The following is a 23,731-nucleotide window of genomic DNA, read 5'->3' on the forward strand; positions in this document are numbered from 1 at the left end:
ACAGACTTCAGGTTGGCATGATTGAAGTCTCCAGCGAAGATGGTGAAACCGTCAGGGTGCGCTGTCTGCTGTTCACTGACAGCCTGGTACAGTTCACCAAGCGCCGCGATCCTGTCGCCTTCGATGTTGGAAGGCGGGATGTATACCGCGACTAGCAGAATCGCGGTAAAGTCCCTCGGCAGGTAAAAAGGGCGGCACTTGATGATCACAAACTCCGCAAGTGGCGAGCAGTGCTTACATACCACCACAGAGTCCCGGCACCATTCTTCTCGGATGTAGACGCATAGTCCATCTCCTCGCGACTTTCCCCCTCGTACAATGGCACGGTCCGCCCAATACCACGCTAGCCGCTCCAGATGCACGGCAGAGTCCGGAATGTTGTCAGTCAACCAGGTCTCCGTGAACACGAGCACACAGCAGTTCCGCACCGTCCGGTTCGTAGACCTCAGCAGGCGAACGTAATCCATTTTGTTGTCCAGCGATCGAACATTCGCCAGAAGAATGGAGGGCACCGCCGGGCGAGCTGGGTTGGCCGCCAGCCTGGCCCGGACTCCTCCGCGCTTGCCCCTCTTCTGCCTCCTCGCACACCGTCTCCGACGGCTCCCAACCGGGGTAGGAATAGCGGGCGAGGTCGGCGACGTTTCAGGACTGAGCGCCTTTAATGTCGCCGCTTCAAAGTCCAGAATGCCACAAAACCCACTTCTGCCGATGTCGAGCAGAACCTGCCTGCTGTACTTGTAGCACGATAAAGCATGACGAGACGAACACATAACACTGTTGGACGAACACTCATTAGACGAACAAATCACCGTACTGACAGGACAGAGAGTGGCCGCTGCGTGTGCACGCGCCGCCATCTTGATAGAAGCATCCCCTGCCATAAGGCTGGAGAACCTTTTTTCGTGGCCTCCGTAAGATCTCTTTTCAAAACCGTTTTGCTCATGTCAAGTCAAGTCAAGTCAAGTTTATTTGTATAGCCCTAAATCACAAACAGTCTCAAAGGGCTTCACATAGCCAAAAATTGACAATTATTCTCAAAGCATCCCCTGATCATAAGCTCCCAAAAGGGCAAGGAAAAACTCAAAAAACCCCTGCCAGGGGAAAATGAGAAACCTTGAGAAGGGACCACAGATGGAAGGATCCCCCTTTCAGGATCACCAGGGTATAATGGATGCAGAGAGGGCACAAGTAATACATAATATGAAAATCAATGAAAAAATGGATGTCGGAGGTGCCCTCGATTGTCCTGGCAGTGTCTTCAAGGAGGTTGAGCTGCAGTTTCTTCATCTTGAATTGGTCCCCGAGAATCCAGCTAGCCGCTATCAGCTTTTGCGCCACCTAACCCCCTCCCCAGCCAGGGAGGGGGTGGGCAGAGAGAACAAAACAAACTCCGGCCAAATCGGCCACTCCAAGTTAGTTAAAGGCCATCTCATAGAAATGTGTCTTTAAACGTGTCTTAAATGTTTCTACTGAGGTAGTAGTTCTAATATCCATTGGTAGGGCATTCCAAAGCTCTGGAGCCTGAATAGAGAAAGCTCTAGAACCTGCAGACATTTTCTTGGCCCTCGGTGTAAATAAAAGACTAGAGTTTTGCGAACGAAGGTTACGAGACGGAACATAAGGAACGACGCTAAGCCATGCAGTGATTTATAGGTTAGTAGAAGAACCTTGAAGTCACATCTTAAATGGACCGGGAGCCAATGTAATTTGGCTAATATTGGGGTAATGTGATCAAATTTTCTTGACCGTGAGAGCAGCCTCGCAGCGGCATTTTGCACTAACTGTAAACTTTTGACATCTCAGTTTTACCTGGGTTAAGACGAAGGAAGTTGAGAGACATCCATTGCTTGATCTCTGCAAGGCACGCCTCGAGAACTTTTAAGACGCCCTAATAAAATATCGTAGTCTACAGTGTCAAAGGCAGCACTAAGATCGAGTAGTAACAATACAGACAACGTATTTGAATCCATAGCTATGAGGAGATCATTAGTCACTTTAGCAAGTGCTGTCTCTGTGGAATGATTAGCTCTAAAACCAGACTGAAAAGAGTCATATCGATTATTAGCGACCATGTAATCAATAAGCTGCTGCGCTACTACTTTTTCAAGAAGTTTTGCTATGAATGGGAGGTTTGAAACTGGCCTATAATTACTGAGACAGTCCGGGTCAAGATTTGCTCGCTTAAGTAGCGGTTTAATAATAGCGGTTTTAAAGGCTGTTGGCACTATCCCAGAGGAAACAGACAGATTGATTATATTTAAGACGGACGGTCCTAAAATTGGAAATAATTCTTTAAGTAGTTTGGCTGGAAGCGGGTCGAGTAAACATGTTGTTTGTTTAGCCGCACTAACCAATTTTGTAAGCATTTCAAGGGACACACTTTTAAAATTTGAGAGGGTTCAAGTTGAACAGAACTTGAAGGCCCTGCAGCGCATAGTGAATACGGCTGGTAAGATTATTGGTGCTTCGCTCCCCTCCCTGAAGGACATTTACACCTCCCATCTCGCCCGCAAGGCAACCTCGATTGCGAGAGATGTGAGTCACCCGGCTCACTCTTTGTTTGACCTTCTGCCCTCTGGGAAGAGGTACAGGAGCCTGCGCTCCCGCACCACCAGACTCGCCAACAGCTTCTTTCTCCAGGCTGTTAGGACCCTGAACTCGCTACCCCCTTCTGCGTAGCGTGCGGCACTGTTGCGCTATTTTCTGGAATGTCTGCTGTACGCTCACTTGCTCCTTTTTTTGCTCCTCTTATTTATTTATTTGTTGTGTTATTTATTCATTATTTATTCAGCACGCTGTTGTTATACTTGTTTACTTGTTTGTCTGTTGTGGGCCATGTCTTGTCACCGTGGGATAGGGGGGAACGAAATTTCGGTTTCTTTGTGTGTCTGGCATGAGGAGAAATTGACAATAAAGCTGACTTTGACTTTGACTTTATTGCATGATCCCCAGCGCTAGTAACCGGCGGAGCGATTGGAATGGTATTCTTGATCTCGTCCCTAATGGACTCAATCTTTTGAGCAAAAAATTTCATAAACTCCTCAGCTGAGTGGAGGGAGCTATCGGGTGTCGGCTGGCGCAGAGTTAGCTTTGCCACTGTATCAAATAGGTATTTAGGATTGTTTTTATTGAGATTAATGACTTGCGAAAAATAACGAGTTTTTGCTAAGATAAGCGCATCTTTATATTTCAGGAGGCTGTCCTTCCATGCCTGATGGAAAACCTCAAGTTTGGTTAAACGCCATCTGCGCTCATGCTTTCTACATAACTGTTTAAGCGTACGTGTTTCATCTGTGAACCACGGAGTTGGCCATCTACGGCGAGTTTTCAGACGTAGCGGCGCCACAGAGTCGATGGCTTTTAATAATGTCGCATTGAATTCATTTGTAAGATTATCAATAGAGCCGCTGTATGCGGGAAACATGGCGGTTGCCGGCGACAGTAACTCAGATAGCGCAGTTGCAGTCATGGAGTTAAAATTACGGCTGCTATAATTCTGATTGCTCTCTTGTCTTTGACAAGAAACTAAAATTTCAAATTTTATTAAGAAATGATCAGACAGAACAGTAGTGTATGGCAGTACTGCTATATTTGAGGTTGCTAGTCCCCGGGATAATACCAGATCTAAGGTATTTCCATTCTTATGCGTTGCTGCCTGTACGGCTCGCGTAAAACCAAACGTATCGATTAAAGTCTGAAATGCCGAAGTCAGTGGTTCTGACGGTGAATTCATGTGGATGTTGAAATCACCCATGATAACTATATTATCTGCATTTGTCACTAGATCAGCCACAAATTCTGAAAATTCAAAGGAAGCCAGAGTCAGCCCCGGGTGGACGGTAAATAACAGCAAGATAGAATGACGGTAAAGCAGTGGATCGCACAATGAGAACTTCAAATGTTTTAAATACGTGAATTGAGCGAGGCCTAAATCTAAGCTCAGAATTTGAGATGAGGGCGACACCCCCACCCTTTTTTCGAGGACGCGCCACATGCGAGCTCACAAAAATGCGAGGCCTCGTTAAGTGGCAGCAGTTCATTAGGTTTTAACCAGGTCTCGCAAAGACCAAAAACGTTTAGATTATGTTCCATGATAAGGTCATTAAGGAGAACTGCTTTCGTATGAAGCGATCTAATATTCATAAAACCGAGTTTAAGTGTAATCGGTCGATCAGGGTGCGTATCTATCGAAGGATTTGTAAACGGGATGCGAGTAAAATTGTGTTCTCTAGGCCTAACATCACCTCTCAAAAGTTTATTAGCGCGGTGGGATGAAACGAAGTTATCTAAAACAGGCACTGTATCATCAGCAAGACCGGTCGGGACGGAGTGATTGGATTTGTCTACTACCCCAGTAGAAAGTGTGTTTATGTGTACTGCAGCATTATTTAAACTGTCGCGTTCTAGTCTACACGAGGAGCTATGTGTATGCTGAAAGTCTAGCCTAGCGCGAGTTAACTTTAACTTAACAGACTCCAAACCCATCCTCACAGGTGGTCTAATCACCTGTGCCCTGGCCTGCTCTAAAGTGACCTGTCATGAGTGGCTCAAACAGTAATCTATATTCCTAGAAAGAGTGAAGGCGCCTTCACGGTTAGGGTGAAGGCCGTCCTTCCTCAGCAGGTCGGGGCGGCCCCAGTAGGAGGACCAGTTATCTATAAAATACAGTCCCTGCTTTTTACAGAACCCAGCCATCCATCGATTAAGGGAGACTAATCTACTAAACCTCTCATCAGTGCCTCTCCCAGGCAGGGGGCCAGAGACAAATACTCGATGCCGACTCATCTTTCTGGCAAGATCACAAGTCCTCGCTATGTTTTTCTTTGTGATCTCTGATTGTCTCATCCTAACATCATTGGAGCCGACGTGTATCACTATGTCCGAGTAGCTAGTGTTGGTGGAACTACGCTGTTGACTAGGCCTATTGCGAGTCAGCTCCCTAAGATTAGCTTCTATGTCGGGTGCTCTGCCCCCAGGAATACACATTACCGTGGCTGGATTTTTAAGCGTAATGTTTTGGGTAATGGAGTCACCTATGACCAAAGTGCGAGGGCCAGTAGACCGAGATGACTTTGGACGGCTATGCGTCTTACCTGGCTCATCGTGATTAGCAAGCCGCTTGGGGCTAATGCTAACCGGGCTAGCGGGCTGACTACAGCCCGCGTCTGTGTCCGCCGCAACTACTGTTATCGCACTATTCTGCTCTAACTGGCGGACACGTCCCTCTAGCAGAGACAACCTCTCTAAGAGAAGGGTGCAGTTGGTGCACGAAGCCGTACAAACCTCTTGGTCCGCTGCCATACTTTGTGTCCGAAGAGCGACGATCAATCTAGCGGCCCCCGGAAGTCCGCGAAAAAAAACCTGGAATACTATCAACGATAATTCTGCTCTTGTGCTTCACTGCAGCCTATTCCTTCACAGTCATCACAGCATATTTGAAAACCCTAACCCTCATAAGTTGGGCTATTAAATGTATTTTAAAAAATCCTGATTTAAATACAATCATCACAGTCACTGTCACAGCTTCATATCGAGACTTCACAGCAACGAATTTCACATGCTCATACGACACATGGGTGGGCCCGCTGCTGTTCACTGATGGTGTTCAGCAGGAGAGAGAGCGCCGCGCTAGCGTTAGCATTTGGCGGGATGTAAACAGCTGTGATGATCACCACTGTTATCTCTCCCGGTAGAAAATAAGGCCGGCATCTAACAGACATGTTACTCAATGTCGGTGGAGCAGTGCTTCACTATGATGCTGCTGTTGTTGCACCAGTCCTCATGCACGTAGATACAGGGCCTCCCACCTCTACTTTTGCCGGAGTACCTCAGTCCGATCCCAGTGGTGTAGAGAACAGCCTGCTAGCTGCACGCTAGCATTGGGGATCTTTGGGTTCAGCCAGGTCTCCGTGATGATGAGGGCGCAGCAGTCACGAACATAGCAATTTCCCGCAAGTTGTAGTTCCAGATCTACTGTCTTCTGGGTGAGGGATCTGGCGTTGGTGCGGTACAGACTCGGGAGGGGTGGCTTGTGCAGTCAGTTCTTTAGCCTTAGCAGGAGGCTGGACCTGCGGCCCCGCTTCTGCTTCCTCTCCCTCCTCCGCCTGCGCTGCTTTCCAGTCCCGACAACAATCCACGAAGAGTCCGGCAGTCTTGTTAGTTCGTCCGGGATGTTGTGGCTGTATTGAAATTCCCTGGAGATGGCAGTCTTGTGTCGATAGCCGATGTCTACGAGGTCTTGTCAGCTGTTGGGGTGTACTGCCGAAGCAAAAATACAAAAAGTTCACAAATAAACACACAGAAAACGTAAAAACAAACACTGAAGGGGAGAGCTGTGAGCCGCAGCGTCTGAGCGCGCCACCATCTTAAAATTTAAATGCTTTTTGTATTTTTAAACACTTAAGTAAAAGTTTTGAAGTCAAACTGATTTTCATAAACATCCATCCATCCATTTTCTATACCGCTTGTCTCCACGGGGGCGTGCTGGAGCCTATCCCAGCGGTCATCGGACAGTAGGCGGGGGACACCCTGAACCGGTTGCCAGCCAGTCGCAGGGCACACAGAGACGAACAACCATCCGCACCCGCACTCACACCTAGGGGCAATTTGGAGTGCTCAATCGGCCTACCAAGCACGTGTTTGCGATGTGGGAGGAAACCGGAGTGCTCGGAGAAAACCCACGTGGGCACAGAGAGAACATGCAAACTCCACACGGAGAGGGTCGGAGGTGGAATCGAACCCGCACCCTCCTAACTGTGAGGCGGATGTACTAACCCAGGGGTCGGGAAGCTTTTTGGCGGACAGAGCCATAAATGCCCATTTCTTAAAAATAATTTCCCATTAGAGCCATACAAAAAAACAATAGGCTAAATACAATTAAATGCATGTATTTTAATTAAGACCAACGATTTTTTGAGTGTACTAATGTATTCTTTTTAATGACGTTTTTATATTGAAGTCTAGAAAAAAACTTCTGGGGCTGCATCGTTTTGCTGATGGCTTTGTAGTCTGGTTGATATGCGGTGAGGTTGAGCTTCATGCAGGCGTTGCGGCTCTCATCGATCATTATGGCCCGACTGTGAACGGTTCTTGCTGACAGAGGCATGTCTTTTATCCGTATGAGTATCTCTTTTTCATCCGTGAAGTCATCAAAAAGTTCATTTGCTACATCAAGCATAAATGTTGAAATACTCGCCATCAGTGAATGGCTTTCTGTTCCTCACAATTGCTAATGTGCCAGCAAAACTAGCTGACTTAAAGTCACCTTGTCTGGTCCATAACGGAGTTGCTTTTGACTAGCTTGGACCTTCCTGTGGAGCTCTTCACACGTTTTCTTTCTGCATGTCGTGTCTCAAAGTGGTGCTTGATATTGCAGCGTTCCATTGATGCAATTTTGTCATTGCATGAGGCACATAGCAGAGCCTCGTCTCTCCACAAATACGAATTCTTCGGTCCACTCTGAAATGTTCAGTAATCGTCATCTTTTTTTCTCTTCACCATCTTTCTTGCTTGCCTGGCACACACCAGCTGGCTAGCTGGAATTTTAAATAAAGCAGATGGAATTTTACCGCTCACGACCCCGTTGGCACCATATTGTCCAATAAAAATCGAACTTTTTTTGTCCGACCTGGCATCACCCTTCTGTACATCGATTGGCTAAGATGACACTGGATTTCAACGGTAGAAAACAGATGGGATGGATTGCAAATGTGATCATATTTTATATTTTGAAAGCTAATTTAACATTTTGATTTCAGTAGGTCTCTTTTTTACTTTGCTAATATAGTAACAACATTATTTATGACTTCAATTGTGTAAACAAATGTCAGATTTGTCCGCAAGCCAGACGCAGTCACCAAAAGAGCCATATCTGCCTCGTGAGCCATAGGTTCCTGACCCCTGTACTAACAAGTGCGCCACTGAAACGCCCGTTTCATAAACATTCTTTATTTCATCCATCCATCCATTTTCTGAACCGCTTAGTCCCCACGGGGGCCGCGGGCGTGCTGGAGCCTATCCCAGCCGTCATCGGGCAGTAGGCGGGGGACACCCTGAACTGGTTGCCAGCCAATCGCAGGGCACACAGAGACAGACAACCAATCGCACTCACACTCACACCTAGGCCTACCAAGCATGTTTTTGGAATGTGGGAAGAAACCGGAGTGCCCGGAGAAAACCCACGCGGGCCCGGGGAGAACATGCAAACTCCACACAGGGAGGGCCGGAGGTGGAATCGAACCCGCACCCTCCTAACTGTGAGGCGGACGTGCTACCCAGTGCGCCACCGAGCCGCCTCTTCTTATTTATTTCAATAAATAAGAAATAAGAAAATAAAGAAAAGAGTAAATATATTGTTACAATACCCGCACAAGACTTTTACGAACCTGTATTGTAGTTTTATACACTTTATTTTTATTAAACACTTTTTTGTATTTTTAAACATTTTTGTAAAATTTAAAACTAACTTGCAGAATCATTATTTATTTAAATAAATGAGAAAATAAAGAAGAGTAAATTTATTGTTACATTAGCCACACAAGACTTCTATGAAGGTTTTTTGAAGTGTGAACGTGTCTGGCTCCTCTCTGCCCCTGCGGTCCAGCTCAAGCGCATCCCCAAAAGACTTTTATAATTTTATTTCGATACTCAATTGTACTTTTAAATTCGTTATTGTATTTTAAACACTTATTAAAACATTTTAAAGCGTCACGACTCCGCTCCGCTCTTGCGGTGCTGACCAGCTGACGCGCCCCCACAGCCCAGCGCGAGGTGATTCTGGTGACACAAACAAAGTGGACGAACATAGTAGGTAATTGAGATGAAGCCCTGATCTCCTACCGGCAAATAGTGTGCTGTGAAGTCATATGGGCAGACCCCCACGCTCCAAGTGACACCGCAAAAAGCCGCGATGCACCGAATATATCCGCAATATTTGTTTTCATAAAAATCTGCGATGTACAATAGGTGAATCGCAAAGTAGCGCGAGATTACTGTATTTTGAATAGAAAATCGGGCAGAACAAAGAGGAAAGGTGATATCTCCTACTTTTTTCAAAAGAAATCAGGTGCAGAGTAGAAGCAAACAGATTCCAGTCCAGAGAGACAATACACAGACATGATGGATGAAAATTAGCCCGCGGAAAGAAGGAGGTTTTTGCATTGCGTGTCAACACGTTCTAAGCAGCATAAGTAACGGGACACATTTTACTGTTAGTAACGGTAGTGGTGTTATAATATTTACTCAATTACCGTATTTTTTGGACTATAAGTCGCATTTTTTTCCCCCATAGTTTTGGGTGGGGGGTGACTTATACTGAGGAGCGACTTATATGTGATTTTTTTCTCACAAATTTTCAAAATTAAAAAAAAAAAAGTGAAACCGCAATAAACGAACTGCAATGTAGCAAGGAATTACTGTAATTTGAACTGCAAGTGACGTCAGTGGCGCAGCGCGGTGGTTGTTTACATAAAGGACAAAGGATTTGATCACGGGATGACGAAGATGACGAAGGGGCCCACGTACCACCGGCATCATTAGTGGCTTTGTTTGTAAGTGACGCGGAGGACGAAGAGTTTGAAGGATTTAATGATTTGGAGTGAGAAGATTTGAAAAACTATTATGGCTTTTACTACGCACGCCCGGTCCTACTCTACGGAGCTCTCTTTCACCTCCGTGGATGGAAGTCAGGGGGCCAGCGCTGGGCCGGTTGGCTGTCCGGGGACGGTGGATGGGGCTCGGACATGGCTTTTACGCACGCCCTGTTCTATTCTATGGAGCTCTCTTCCACCTCCGTGGCTGGAAGTTGGGGGCCGGCGCTCGGCAGCTGGCTGTCCGGGGACGGTGGATGGGGGTCGGACACTGCTCCTACGCACGCCCGGTCCTACTCTACGGAGTTCCCAGCCGCCTCCGCGGCTAGAAGTGCCACCTCCGGGGATGGAAGTCCACGCCGCCACACGCCTGGAAGTGGACGCCGGTGCTTGGGGCCGTGTGGCGGTGAACTATTTATGTTATAGTTATTTGATATATTTTATTTTGGGTAGCAACTTGTATATGTTTTTATCATTACAGTTCAGTAGTTGTTGGCTCGTTGAACTCTTGTTTTGTTAAATAAAGAGCCGTTTACCAAACCCACGTCTTTCCTGGTACTTTGTTAACGCTACAATATAGTTATATAATAGATCGATGGAATAACGACGAGGCTGACGTCAGCGGCGCACGCGCAGCATTGTTGACAAAGGACGAGGAGTTTGATCGACGGATTTAATGATTTGGAGTGACACAGATGGTTTGATAATGTTGTTGTTCATATGATAGTTATTTGATATATACTTTATATATTATGTGGGTCTGTGGAATATTTAGAACTGCAATTCACGACGAGTCTGACGTCAGCGGTGCGGCGCATATGCGGCATCGTTTACATAAAGGACGATTAATGGATTTAATGAATTGGAGTGACACAGATGGTTTTATAAACGTGTTATTTATGTAATAGTTATTTGAATAACTCTGAATTTTATGTCAGGCCCGTTCTCAGCTCTTCGTTTGTGTTTATGTCATGTTAGCATACCTATCCTTTAGCCTATTGTTGCTCGTTCATGTCTGTTCTTTGTGTTGGAGTCTGTCGAATAAATTTCCCCCAAGATGCGACTTATACTCCGGAGCGGCTTATATATGTTTTTTTTCACTTTATTGTGCATTTTATGGCTAACGCGACATATATTCCTGAGCGACTTTCAGTCCGAAAAATACGTTAGTTATTGAGTGGATCATCCGTTACTGAAAAACTATAATAGCATTAGCAACGAACATTTTTGCATTGTGTGTCACCACGTTCTAAGCAGTATAAGTACAGTATTTCATGGAATATAAATCACAGTTTTTTTCATGGGTGTGACTTATATTGTGGACACATTATTATAAAATGTAAGAATGGAGACCCCGTAGATGACCCAGGACGCACTGGAGAGTCTCTCAGCTGGCCTGGGAATGCCTTGGGATCCCTTGGAATGAGCTGGATGAACTGGCTGGGGAGAGGGAAGTCTGGAGTCCCTCCTAAAGCCGCTGCCCCCGCGACCCGACCCCGGATTAGCGGAAGAAGATGGATGCATGGAACTTATTATATAATTTCACATGTTATTTTCACAGTGAACTACAAGAGGGCGCTCTAGGCCTGTGTTGATAATTGTGTTGATGAGTCTGATATAAGCGACGTAGAAGATATAAGCGCCTCATCTTCTGCCTCCGGTGTTAGTGGAGTTGTTTAGAAATGACACCGAGGATGAAGATTTCATTGGATTTAGTGATTTGGAGTGACACAGATGGTTTGGTACACTAGTTCGCATATTGTTTATGCTAGTTATCTGAATAATTCTTAATATGTTAAGTTAACATACCAGGCACGTTCTCAGGTCGTTGTTTATATGTTATGTAACGTGAGTATACCATACAATTATTTGGCTTGTTGTTACCTCTATTCTATTTTTCTTTTAAATTGTCTATCAAGATGACATGTCTGTTCTTGGTGTAAATTACCCCACAAAATGTGACATACTCCAGTGTGACTTATTTATTATTATTATTATCATTATTATTATTTTCCTAATTTATTATGCAATTTATGGCTGGTGCGACTTGTACTCTGGTGCGAGTTATAGTCCAGAAAATATGGTAACTTGCCTCATTTCGCTATTAGTAAGGGTTACGGTGTTATAACAATTACCATAGTAATTGAGTGGATCATCCGTTACTGCAAAACGATAGCGTGAGGAGGACACTTGCTGCTACCCGTAAGGCAGCAGGCCCGGACAACATCCCAGGTCGAGCGCTGAAGCCCTCGACTCACCACCGCAGACTCTACCACACCGCCAGATCGTCACTCATCTTTCATGAGTTAGTCCATCCAGCCACCCTACATGAGACATGTCAGCATCCTATACAGTGATGTGCGACCCGTGTCATATATCCACATTATTATTAGTAGTATAAAATGCAATTTCTGGAGAAATTGCGTGTGAAGGCGAAGACTTTGAATCACTTCTTGGGGAATGATGCCGAATGATGTTGAAATGAGTTGAATTTCTTGAGAAATGTGGAAAATAGAAGTGCAATACGGAATTTTGGAGAAATTGGTTGAATTTCAAATTCGGAATTTTTGGTAAGTGGGAAGTTGTGGAATAGGTAGGCAAAAGATGAACAGTTGAAAGTTGGAATGGGTTGAATCGATTGAAAAATGTAGAAATTAGAGTAGAAAAACAAAATTTTGGAGAATTTGGTTGAATTTCAAATTTGGAATTTTTGGTAAGTGGGAAGTTGTGGAATAGGTAGGCAAAAGATGAACAGTTGAAAGATGGAATGGTTGAATCGGTTGAACAATCAGAAAATTGGAGTAGAAAAACAAAATGTTGGAGAATTTGGTTGAATTTTAAATTTTGAATTTTTGGTAAGTGGGAAGTTGTGGAATAGGTAGGCAAATGATCAAGAGTTGAAAGTTGGAATGGGTTGAATCGGTTGAACAATGTAGAAATTAGAGTAGAAAAAACAAATTTTGGAGAATTTGGTTGAATTTCAAATTTGAAAGTTTGGAATTTTTGGTAAGTGGGAAGTTGTGGAATAGGTAGAAAAAAGATTAACAGTTGAAAGTTGGAATGGGTAGAATTGGTTGAAAAATGTAGAAGTTAGAGTAGAAAAATGAAATTTTGGAGAATTTGGTTGAATTTCAAATTTGAAAATTTGGAATTTTTGGTAGATGAGAAGTTGTGGAATAGGCAGGCAAAAGATGAAGAGTTGAAAGTTGGAATGGGTTGAATTGGTTGAAAAATGTAGAAATTAGAGGTGAAAAACGAAATTACGTGAAATTTAGTCGAAATTTTTAACGTGAAATCGTGAAATTTTTGAATTTGGCAATTTTGGGAATGTCGAGAATCATTTCGAATGTGGTTTGAATGTGCTGAATGAGGTGAATTTAAAAGTGGAATAACATAACTGTGAAATGTCGAATCTGCCATTAAGAATGAATGGGGAAAAATTTGTCGTAAATTCGCGAATTTTGCAAAATCGGAAAATTTTCGGAACGAGAAAAATGGAAGCGCTCATCTCGTGAATATTTGGAATACGTCAAAAGTGGAACGGAGTGAATCGGATGAATTATGTGGAAGGAGAGCGGGACAAAAATGTGGCGGGAATAAAATCTAATAATAATAACTAGAAAATGCAATTTCTGGAGAAATTGCGTGTGAAGGCGAAGACTTTGAATCACTTCTTGGGGAATGATGCCGAATGATGTTGAAATGAGTTGAATTTCTTGAGAAATGTGGAAAATAGAAGTGTAATACTATAGTTTGGAGAATTTGGTTGAATTTCAAATTTGAATGTTTGGATTTTTTGGTAAGTGGGAAGTTGTGGAATAGGTAGGCAAAAGATGAACAGTTGAAAGTTGGAACGGGTTGAAACGGTTAAAAAATGTAGAAGTTAGAGCAAATCTTGAATCCCCATAGAGAATGAATGGGAATTAAAAGAAAAAGCAATTGCGCCAAAATTTTTTGAAATTTGGAACAAAAGGAAAAAAACGGCTTCAGGAGGTTCACTTTTCGGCTTAAAATTTTGAAACGGGTTTATTTGGGCAAAATTTGCAAAAGTTAGCTTAAATGTAGGTATTTAGGGCATTTAATGTTGAAATATGGTCACTTCCGGTTTGATTTGGGTCACTTCCGGTCTATTTTGGTCACTTCCGGTTTGATTAGAGGCACTTCCGGTCTAGCTGAGGTCACTTGCGGTTTATTTGGGTCACTTCCGGTTTAAAAAGGTCACTTGCGGTTTAAAAAGGTCACTTCCAGTTTGATTTGGGGTCACTTCCGGTTTGATTTGGGGTCACTTCCGGTTTACCTGAGGTCACTTCCGGTTCATTCGGCGTCAACTCCGGTTTGATTGCACTTCCAGTTCATTCCGGGTTTATTGGGGCACTTCAGGGTCAATCCAAGATGGCCGCCACTCTGGAAGTGGGGGTCAAGGGTTGAATTGTGGAAGTGGGGGTGAAGGGGGTGAATATGGTAAGCATAAGGTGAACAAAGTGAATAAAGTTGGAATGGGTTGAATCGGTTGAAAAATGTAGAAATTAGAAGGGAAAAACTATATTTTTGGAAAATTTGGTGTGAATTTCAAAATTGAAAATTTGGAAATTTTGGTAAGTGGGAAGGTGTGGAATAGGTAGGCAAAAGATGAACAATTGCAAGTTGGAACGGGTTGAATCGGTGGAAAAATGTAGAAATTAGAAGTGAAAAACTGAATTTAGTAAAATTTTGCAAAATTTTGTGCAAATTTTAAAAGTGAAAACGTGAAATTTTTGAATTTGGCAAGTTCGGGAATGTGCCCAATGTGATTTGAATGTGTTGAATTAAGTGAATCTCAAACTGGAAAATCGCAAAAACTGTGTGTTGATGTGGTCATTATTGTAAAAAATGTTGCATATTGTTGAAATTGCATATTGTTGGAATTTTATTTTAATGAATGAACATTGAATATTCAAAACATTCTACACACTGTCCCTTAAATGTAACTATGTACAGCAGATTTGCTATCTTATGTATGAAATGATGTGTTCAGTCTGTGACAAAAAAAGAGATTGGGGGCATCTGATGTTAGCCTTCTAATCTTCCATTCACCCACCTGACTACATTGTGCTCTGTTGAATGGTATTCCCCATTAAGTATTACAACCAGAAAAAGCTCAGTCCCCATTGTACACTCAGCTTGTGAAGCAAACTCTGCTATTTATACAAGCTGTTTGAACAGCCATAAGAAAGCATGATGGAAGGAGAGCGAATGTACACAAATTGCTGACCGGACAAGGCTTTTGTTTGCAGGGATGCCATTAAGCAGCAGGCTGTCACCTACGTAAATACTTGGTTGCTGAAGCGTGACAATGTTTTATTCAAACATGGCACAGATGTCCTTAAAGTGTTTGGAAAAATGAAAAAAATATATAACCTTCAGACCCATGAGTAAAACCTACCAAGACTAAATTTAGTGCAAATATCTAAAAGTATATTTGCAAGCTTTATTAATGTAATTGCTTTTTAACATAACATGATGACGCCGTGGATAGCCCCCACGGCGAGACGCCCTCTGCTACTTTGTCTTATTTTGTGTGTTTTCTGTGTCTTCTGCTGTACATCACTTTTACCAGAGAAGAACTGTTAAGCATCTGACAGTCTTCTCCTGGTACTTTCTCTCCAGTTTTCTCTGATCCAGGCTGTTTGACAGAGATTTTAGCCACAGCGGCAGTGCTATACAAGCTAGCATGACGAAGGCGGCAGCGTGGCAAACGCGCCGGAGCCCTTGTAAAGCTGAGGCAGAGAGGGCTCTGTTCTCCCCTACCATCAATTCATCTAGCGAATGTCCGCTCCCTGGCAAACAAGATGGACGAACTGCTGCTTCTCACTTCAAGGAACACGGACTTCAGCAGATCCGCTGCGCTGTGCTTTGTTGAAACGTGGCTTGACGGACGCACCCCCCACCATGCCGTGGAGCTAGCTGGGTTTCGGCTATTGCGGGCAGACCGCAGCGTGGAGCTCACCGGAAAATCAAAGGGTGGTCTATGTTTCTATATTAATGAACGTTGGTGTACTGATGTCACGGAGTTGAAAGAGTCTTGCAGCCCTCTCCTAGAAACACTTTTCATAAACTGCAGGCTGTTCTATTCACCACGGAAGTTCTCCTCGATCGTCATGGCAGCTGTTTACATTCCACCACACGCACGTGCGAGTGAAGCCACGCAGATGCTGGCTGACCAGGTGACAGACTTGGAGAAACTTCTACCAAACTCACTAATCATTGTTCTGGGTGATTTTAACAGGGCGAACCTCGCACACGAACTCCCCAAATACAGACAGCACATAACGTGTCCCACCAGAGGGGCACAGACACTGGACCACTGCTACACCGTAATAAAGGATGCGTACCACTCTGTGGCTGGTGCAGCTTTTGGACTCTCGGACCACTGTCTAGTTCATCTGATCCCGGCCTACAGACAGAAATTAAAAACTTCGAAGCCTGTGGTGAGGACTGTGAGTAGGTGGACAGTGGAGTCAAAGCAGGACCTCCAAGCCTGCTTTGACTGCACCGATTGGGGAGTTTTTGAAGCTGCAACTTCAGACCTGCATGAACTCACTGACACCGTCACATCATACATCAGTTTTTGTGAGGATCTGTGTGTGCAGACTAAGACCTTCTGCGCGTACAACAACGACAAACCTTGGTTTACACCGAACCTCAGGAGGCCAAGGAGAAGGCCTACAGGAGTGGTGACCGGGACCTGTTCAAGCTGACCAGGAACACACTGAACCGAGAGGTCAGGAAAGCCAAGAGGTGTTACGGGGAGAGACTGGAGAGACACCTCTCTGCCAATCCTGATCCCTTAACAGTGTGGAAAGGTCTGCAGAGCATCACGGGGTTCAAGAAACCAACTTGTCTTGTGGCAAACCCAAAGGCTTGCAAACCAGCTAACCAGGTTTTACTGCTGGTTTGAACGGTCCACCCACACAACAAGACCTCCTGCAGCACAATCAACATACTCACAGCCCCCCACAACCGCTCTGTCCACACCTCCATCTTCGTTATCACCTACTCCCTCTCTTACAGAAGCCGCGCCCGCACTCCAGATCCGCGAGGAGGAAGTGTGTCAGATGTTCCGGAGACAAAAGGTCAGGAAGGCATCGGGCTCAGACGGCGTGTCCCCTTCCTCCTTGAAAGTCTGTGCTGAACAACTGGCACCCACCTTTGCGCGGATCTTCAACCGTTCCCTGGAGCTGTGTGAGGTGCCCTTGAGCTTCAAAAGCTCCATCATCGTACCGGTGGCCAAGAAGCCTGCCATCCCAGGTTTGAATGACATCTGTGGTCATGAAATCTTTCAAGAGGTTAGTGTTGAACCACCTGAAGGACGTCACGGGCCCCCTGCTTGACCCCCTGCAGTTTGCCTACCGGGCAAACAGGTCGGTGGATGATGCGGTCAACATGGGACTGCACTACATCCTGCACCACCTGGACACCCCAGGAACATACGCCAGGATCCTGTTTGTGGACTTACCGTATTTGCCGGTGTATTGGTCGACCTTTTTCGATCCAAAATCGACCGAAAAAAATCGACCTCGACTTATACACCGAGTCATAAAATTTAACTTCGTATTCATCGCTTCAAATGTGATGGTAACCAAGGCCGTTTCTCATGCATCTCATTGTGCGTTGCACTTAGAAAATTTGAACCGGGCGGCGTGCGCGAGTGCGCGGCCCGCTGGAAGTCGAATGAGGCGCCGCCACCACCTCCGCGGTGCTTATAAACAGCCGATCCGCTCGGCGGGGGCTATTTTCGGCCACTTGGCTCGTGCGCACGGCCTCCCGGATGTGCCGGGCGGGTGCGCGAGCTCGCCGGCCGCTGGAAGTCGAATGAGGCGCCGCCACCACCTCCGTGGTGCTTATAAACAGCCGATCCGCTCGGCGGGGGCTATTTTCGGCCACTTGGCTCGTGCGCACGGCCTCCCGGATGTGCCGGGCGGGTGCGCGAGCTCGCCGGCCGCTGGAAGTCGAATGAGACGCCGCGACCACCTCCGCGGTGCTTATAAACAGCCGATCCGCTCGGCGGGGGCTATTTTCGGCCACTTGGCTCGTGCGCACGGCCTCCCGGATGTGCCGGGCGGGTGCGCGAGCTCGCCGGCCGCTGGAAGTCCAATGAGGCGCCGCGATCTCCTCCGCGGTGCTTATAAAGTGCCGATCCGCTCGGCTTGGAGCTATTTCCGGCCTCCCGTTGGTGCCGGGTGGCGTGCGCGAGCTCGCCGGCCGCGATCTCCTCCGCGGTGCTTATAAACAGCCGCATGCGCACGGCCTCCCGGAATTTGAACACATTTCGTCAATAAATTTCGCATATTGAATTTTGAAGTTTAATATAATGCAACAATTGAGCTCGACTTATACAAAGGATATATCATAAAATCGTAAATTTCCGTCGAATTTTAGGGGGTCGACTTATACACCGAGTCGACCTGTACACCGGCAAATACGGTATGCTCGGCGTTCAACACCATCGCTCCTGACATCCTCCAAGAGAAGCTCATCCAGCTCGCGGTGCCTGCCTCCACCTGTCAGTGGATCACCAGCTTCCTGACCAACAGGAGACAGCGTGTGAGGCTGGGGACCATCACATCCAACACCCGGACCACCAATACTGGCCTCCCCCAGGAGTGTGTACTCTCCCCACTGCTCTTCTCTCTACACTAACGATTGCTCCTCACGCTACGCTCCTGTGAAGCTCCTGAAGTATGCAGACAACACCACTCTCATCGGACTGCCTACAGACGGGAAGTGGAGCGGCTGGTCCATTGGTGCAGCCAAAACCACCTGGAGCTGAACCCGCTCAAGACCGTGGAGATGACAGTGGACTTCAGGCGAGACCCTTCACCACTTTCACCCCCCACTATCCGCAGTAATACTATTCTCTCCACAGACACCTTCAAGTTCCTGGGATCCACAATCTCCCGGGACCTGAAATGGACCAGCCACATAGACTCTGTCCGGAAGAAGGCCCAGCAGAGGCTGTACCTTCTGAGACAGCTCAGGTAGTTCAACCTGCCACAGGAGCTGCTGAAGACCTTCTATACTGCCATCATCCAGTCTATCCTCTGCACCTCCATCACTGTCTGGTTTGGATCGGCCTCCAAACAAGACAAGCACGGACTGCAACGGACAATCAAGACTGCAGAAAAGTTCATTGGAATCAACCTCCCATCTATCCAGGACTTGTACCTGTCCAGGACCAGGAAACGTGCAAATAACATCTCTACAGGCCCTTCTCACCCAGGTTGCAGTCTGTTCAAACTACTACCCTCTGGACGGCGTTACAGAGCTCTGTACGCCAAAACCAGCAGACACAGAGACAGCTCACACCACTCTTTGAGTCTCAGAGTCATTGCTGTGCAATAACATCCTGCATCCTGCTTTGAATGGTCTTTATTATGGGTACTATGTGTCCACTCTGCATCCATTGCAACCTGGTCATCCTAGAAGAGGGATCCTCCCATCTGTGGCCTCTTCTCAAGGTTTCTCATTTGCCCTAGTAGGAGTTTTGAGTTTTTACTTGGCCTCCTGGGAGTTTACGATCAGGGGATGTTTGAGAATATTTGTCAATTTTCGCACGTCCTGAGTGTTGTTCGTCACCTAAATGTTGAACAGAGGCTGAGATGTACCGAAGTCAAATTCCTTGTTTGGCACGCTCAAACATGGCGAATAAAAATCTTCTTGAATCTTGAATATAAATAAGATATAATCCAGACCTGGGGAAAGTAGGGTCAAGGAGCCACATATCAACAATGACAGTGAACTCAATCTATAATGCAAAATGTGTGGTGCTTTTAATTTGAAATGTGTGCTTTTATCCTTTGTGTGGACATAGTACAGTCAAACCACTACATACAAATTTAATTCGTTCTGGGACCTACTTCATATGTTGAAATAGTCGTATGTTGGATCAAATTTTCCTTTAAGAATACTCTGTAATTTGTTTAATTTGTTCCACAGCCAACAAAACAACGATAACTCTTTAATAAACATGTTTACAGATGATGGTGATCCCTTTGGATGGCTTGACCGCTTTGAGGGCTTCCTTCAGCTTAATGATCGTCAAAATTGCTGACGAGGTTTTAAGGCCATATTGTTTCACAAGATCACTCACACACATTCTGGGCTCATATTTTCTTATGATTTCTAGTTTTAATTGTAAGGATATCATCACATTCTTCCTTTTTTCACCACTACTATGGTAGCTAACTTTGCGTTAGCCTTCTTGGAACGCTGTTCCCCTTGTGCTGTTACCTTGTCTTGGTGGGGAACCTTGCGTTTCTCTGTGACTCGGATAGCTCCTGACGGGGGCTCTGCCCCTAGCAGGTTCAACCATGTTGGACAGGTATGCCAGGTAGAGTCCAGACAAAAATCAACACCTGGTCCTCCAGGTTGGGGGTTGGGTGTGGGGCCAACAACCCCACCTCGTAAAAAGACGGACTACGAACTATACTACCATGGACCTCACAGTAGGCTCTAGCTAATTTATTGGCAGTATGACCGCCCCTGATGAAAGCCTTCAACAGGATGTCAGGAGCATGATAGGCAGCCTACTGGGACCCAAAACTACAATTCGCCTGGGTGCATAGAAAGTCTCTACCATGTTCGACACATCTAAAACAGCTCAGGTCACAAGTGAAATGAGAAGATACAGGTTGGACATCCTGGGAATAAGTGAATGCTGATGGACCGGCTCTGGACGCCAGGTAATGAGTGATGGCAGGATAACTATCCTGCACTCTGGGCACTCCGATCAATACACGCACGGCGTGGCCCTCATAGTCTGGAAGGAGAAGGTCAACACAAGTTGGAACCCCTTGACAACAGGCTAATCAAAGCCCGCTTCAACTCCATGCACTGAAAGCTCACCATCATTCAATGCTCTGCACCACAGGTGTCAAACTCGAGGCCCGGGGGCCAGATACGGCCCGCCACATCATTTTATGTGGCCCGCGAAGACAAATTGTGTATCAAGTTCGTGTGTCATTACTAGAATTGCAAATTGTCTTCACTTTTAATAATATCTATTTTTTTAAATATTTGACCAGTTTTTACTCGTCTGATTTGAAAATGAGTTATTTGTCAGTTTGTTTTGTAGCTTTTACTGTATATAATATGAAGTGCTCATACATTTATTTGGGTTGACAGTCATAATGGCCCTCCGAAAGAAGGTATGACTACAATGAGGCCCGCGAAAAAAATGAGTTTGACACCACTGCTCTACACCAATCAATGAAGCAAAGGAGGAGGAAAAAGACCAGCAGTATGAGACGCTTCAAGATAGTCTCTAAAGTGCCCCAGTATGACATGCTAGTGATCATGGGTGACATCAACGCCAAGGTGGGAGCTGATAACACAGATTGTGAGAGAGCTATGGGGAAGCATGGGTGCGGTGTGATGAACGACAATGGCAAGCGTCTTGTTGACTTCTGCATGACCAACAACTGCGTCCTCGGTGGTACCATCTTTCCACGCAAAACTTTCCATAAACTCACATGGAAGTCACTTGACAGTTTCACCACCAACCAGATCGATCACATCTTGAGCAACAGAAAGTGGCGCAGATCTCTCCAAGATGTTCGAGTTTATCGTGTTGCCGATGTCAACAGTGACCACTGCCTTTTAGCAGCCATTATCAAGCTGAAACTAAGGAAAGCACAAAAGCGGAGTCAACGAAGGAAACATCTTGATGTAGCCAAAATAAGATGCCCTAAGACCAACAAAGAGTTCTGCCTGGAACTGAAGAAGCACTTCAGTGCTCTCACCAAACCTGCAGACGAAGACTTGGACACCCAAGGCAAGTGGGAGAACATCAAAAAGTCTTACGTAGGGGCAACCACCAAAGTCTTGGGCTATAGATTGAGAGGGAACAAACAATGGTTAACAAAATCACCCAGGCTCTATGAGCAGGTCCAGAAAGCCTATAAGGACAAGGACAGAGAGGTAAAGAAGAGTGCAAGGAGTGACAAAAGGACCTTTGTTGAGGATCTTGCAGAGAAAGCTGAGTGTGAAGCTGCACGGGGCGAGTTGAGCACGATTTACAAGATCACCAAGCAGCTCACAGGCAAGTACACTAGTCAGCCGTCCCCTGTCAAAGATAAACAAGGCAACATCCTCACTAATGAGAGTGACCAGATTTTGAGATGGATTGACATTTCCGTGAGGTAATCAACTGCCCTGTCAACATCTCACCAGCAGAAAATGTCCTTGACATCGAGACCAAGGAAGCGTAAGGAAGAGGTCAAACTTGCCATCAAAGCCTTGAGGAATGGGAAAGCATAGACTCTGTTCATGCAGAGATGCTGAAAGCTGACCTCAACACCTCCGCCAATGTGCTTACTGATCTCTTTAAATACATCTGGGAGAAGGAAGTAATACCTGAACACTGAGACAAGGGCCTGATCGTCAAACTCCCCAAGAGAGGAAACCTCCAAAATTGTGACAACTGGAGGGGCATCACGTTGCTACCAATACCATTCTTAACCTGGGTTTGATTGAACCCTAGGGCAGGGGTGGCCAACCAGTCAGAGATTAAGAGCCACATTTTTTACTGTGTTACCGCAAAGAGCCACATCATACACGAGCACACATGAACATCACCCCATCCCTTCCTCTTACACACGCACGCACGCACGCACGCACGCACACGCAGACGCCCCCCCACACACACACGCACGCACACACACACACACACACACACACATCCCCACCTCTTACACACACACGCGCACACATGCACACACACACACCCCTCTGCTCAGCCAAATTTATTGTGTGACATTATCAAGTCACGCACCAACATGATAATGACAGAAATTGACTCCTATACTCCTAAGACCACAGACCAAAGACCACATTTTCAACAATAAACATTGTGTGCATTGTCTCACACAGACAAACTCTCAGTTCAACAAAGTCCACAAAAAAAAAAAAAACATAATAATTTACAATAGTGTTTTTTCCCTTACTATGTGTGGCGGGACAGACCATTTGTTTTAGTTTGTCGTTTACAGGAGACAGTATTTCAATAACGTCACTGAGGAATTTTTAACGAACTCCCCTTCATTGTATGGCTTTTTAGGCCGTGCAATGTTCCGAGCCAGTCGAAACAATGCAAGCGTGACAGTCTCTGAGTGCTTCGTAATTTTTTTTTAAAACTGTACCTGTTTTTCTGCCCGACTTTTCAAAGTGTCCAACTTGCGCTTGCGAAATTCAGTCCCTTTTGGAAAGTCCTTATCGATATTAGCATGAAGTGAGCTGAAGTGGCGCTGAAGATTTGAAGCTTTTAAATGCGCTAATGATGTCCGACATATCAGGCAGAATGGCTTGCCATTGCGTTCAACAAAAAAAATATAAACTTACCCATTCTTTAAAAAATGTCCTGTGTTCATCTTCATATATTCATTTAGCTGTGCATTTTCCCTTGCCATTTTGAGAGCAAAATTGACACTCCTCGAATGGGTGTGTCCCTCCTACTTTGGGGGATTTCACCTCACACGCATGCGCGTTTGACCAAAATACCATATTGAACTCAACAATAAATAAACACAAATGTTGATATGAACGTAAAAGAGCCGCATGAAACCAGGCAAAGAGCTTGCGAGCCGCGGGTTGGCCACCCCTAACCCTAGGGGTTCGGTGAGTCGTTCTCAGGGGTTTGGCAGAGGATTTTTGGCGGAGGTCCGAACACACCTGATTTATTGTGTACATTCGTGATTCTGAACTGGTCTTGCGAAGGCAACACCAAAGGTCGCACTGATTTGCAGGTATGTAATTTGTTTTGAGTTCATGCATTGTGTTGGTTATGTTCTTTGAACAAGGTGATGTTTATGCATGGCTCATTTTGTGCACCAGCAATAAACATTGATGTCTTGAATTTGAAAAAAAATATTTTTTTCACTAAAGAAGTCGTGAGTCGTCACCTTATCGTGGTGGAGGGGTTTGCGTGCCCCTATGATCCTAGGAGCCATGTTGTTGGGGGCTTCATGCCCCTGGAAGGGTCACCCATGGCAAACGTGTCCTAGGTGAGGGGCCAGACAAAGCACGGCTCACAGAAGCCCCTTATGATGAGTAAAATAAATGGACTTCATTTTCCCTCGCCCGGACGCGGGTCACCGGGGCCCCCCTCT

General features: G+C 45.6%; 1 long non-coding RNA gene across 1 annotated transcript; it reads right to left on the reverse strand.

The window, feature by feature from the left end:
- Positions 1-933: 933 nt before the first annotated feature.
- Positions 934-23,074, reverse strand: LOC148398506 (uncharacterized). The gene is made up of 2 exons (XR_015858660.1): positions 22,965-23,074; positions 934-6,258 (listed from the first exon to the last, which is right to left on the reverse strand). It is a non-coding gene; the product is annotated as an uncharacterized LOC148398506 (long non-coding RNA).
- Positions 23,075-23,731: the final 657 nt, after the last annotated feature.

Source organism: Syngnathus floridae, chromosome 5 (genome assembly GCF_059516105.1).
Source record: "Syngnathus floridae isolate MCC-2025c chromosome 5, RoL_Sflo_1.0, whole genome shotgun sequence".
Taxonomy (NCBI): Eukaryota; Metazoa; Chordata; class Actinopteri; order Syngnathiformes; family Syngnathidae; genus Syngnathus; species Syngnathus floridae.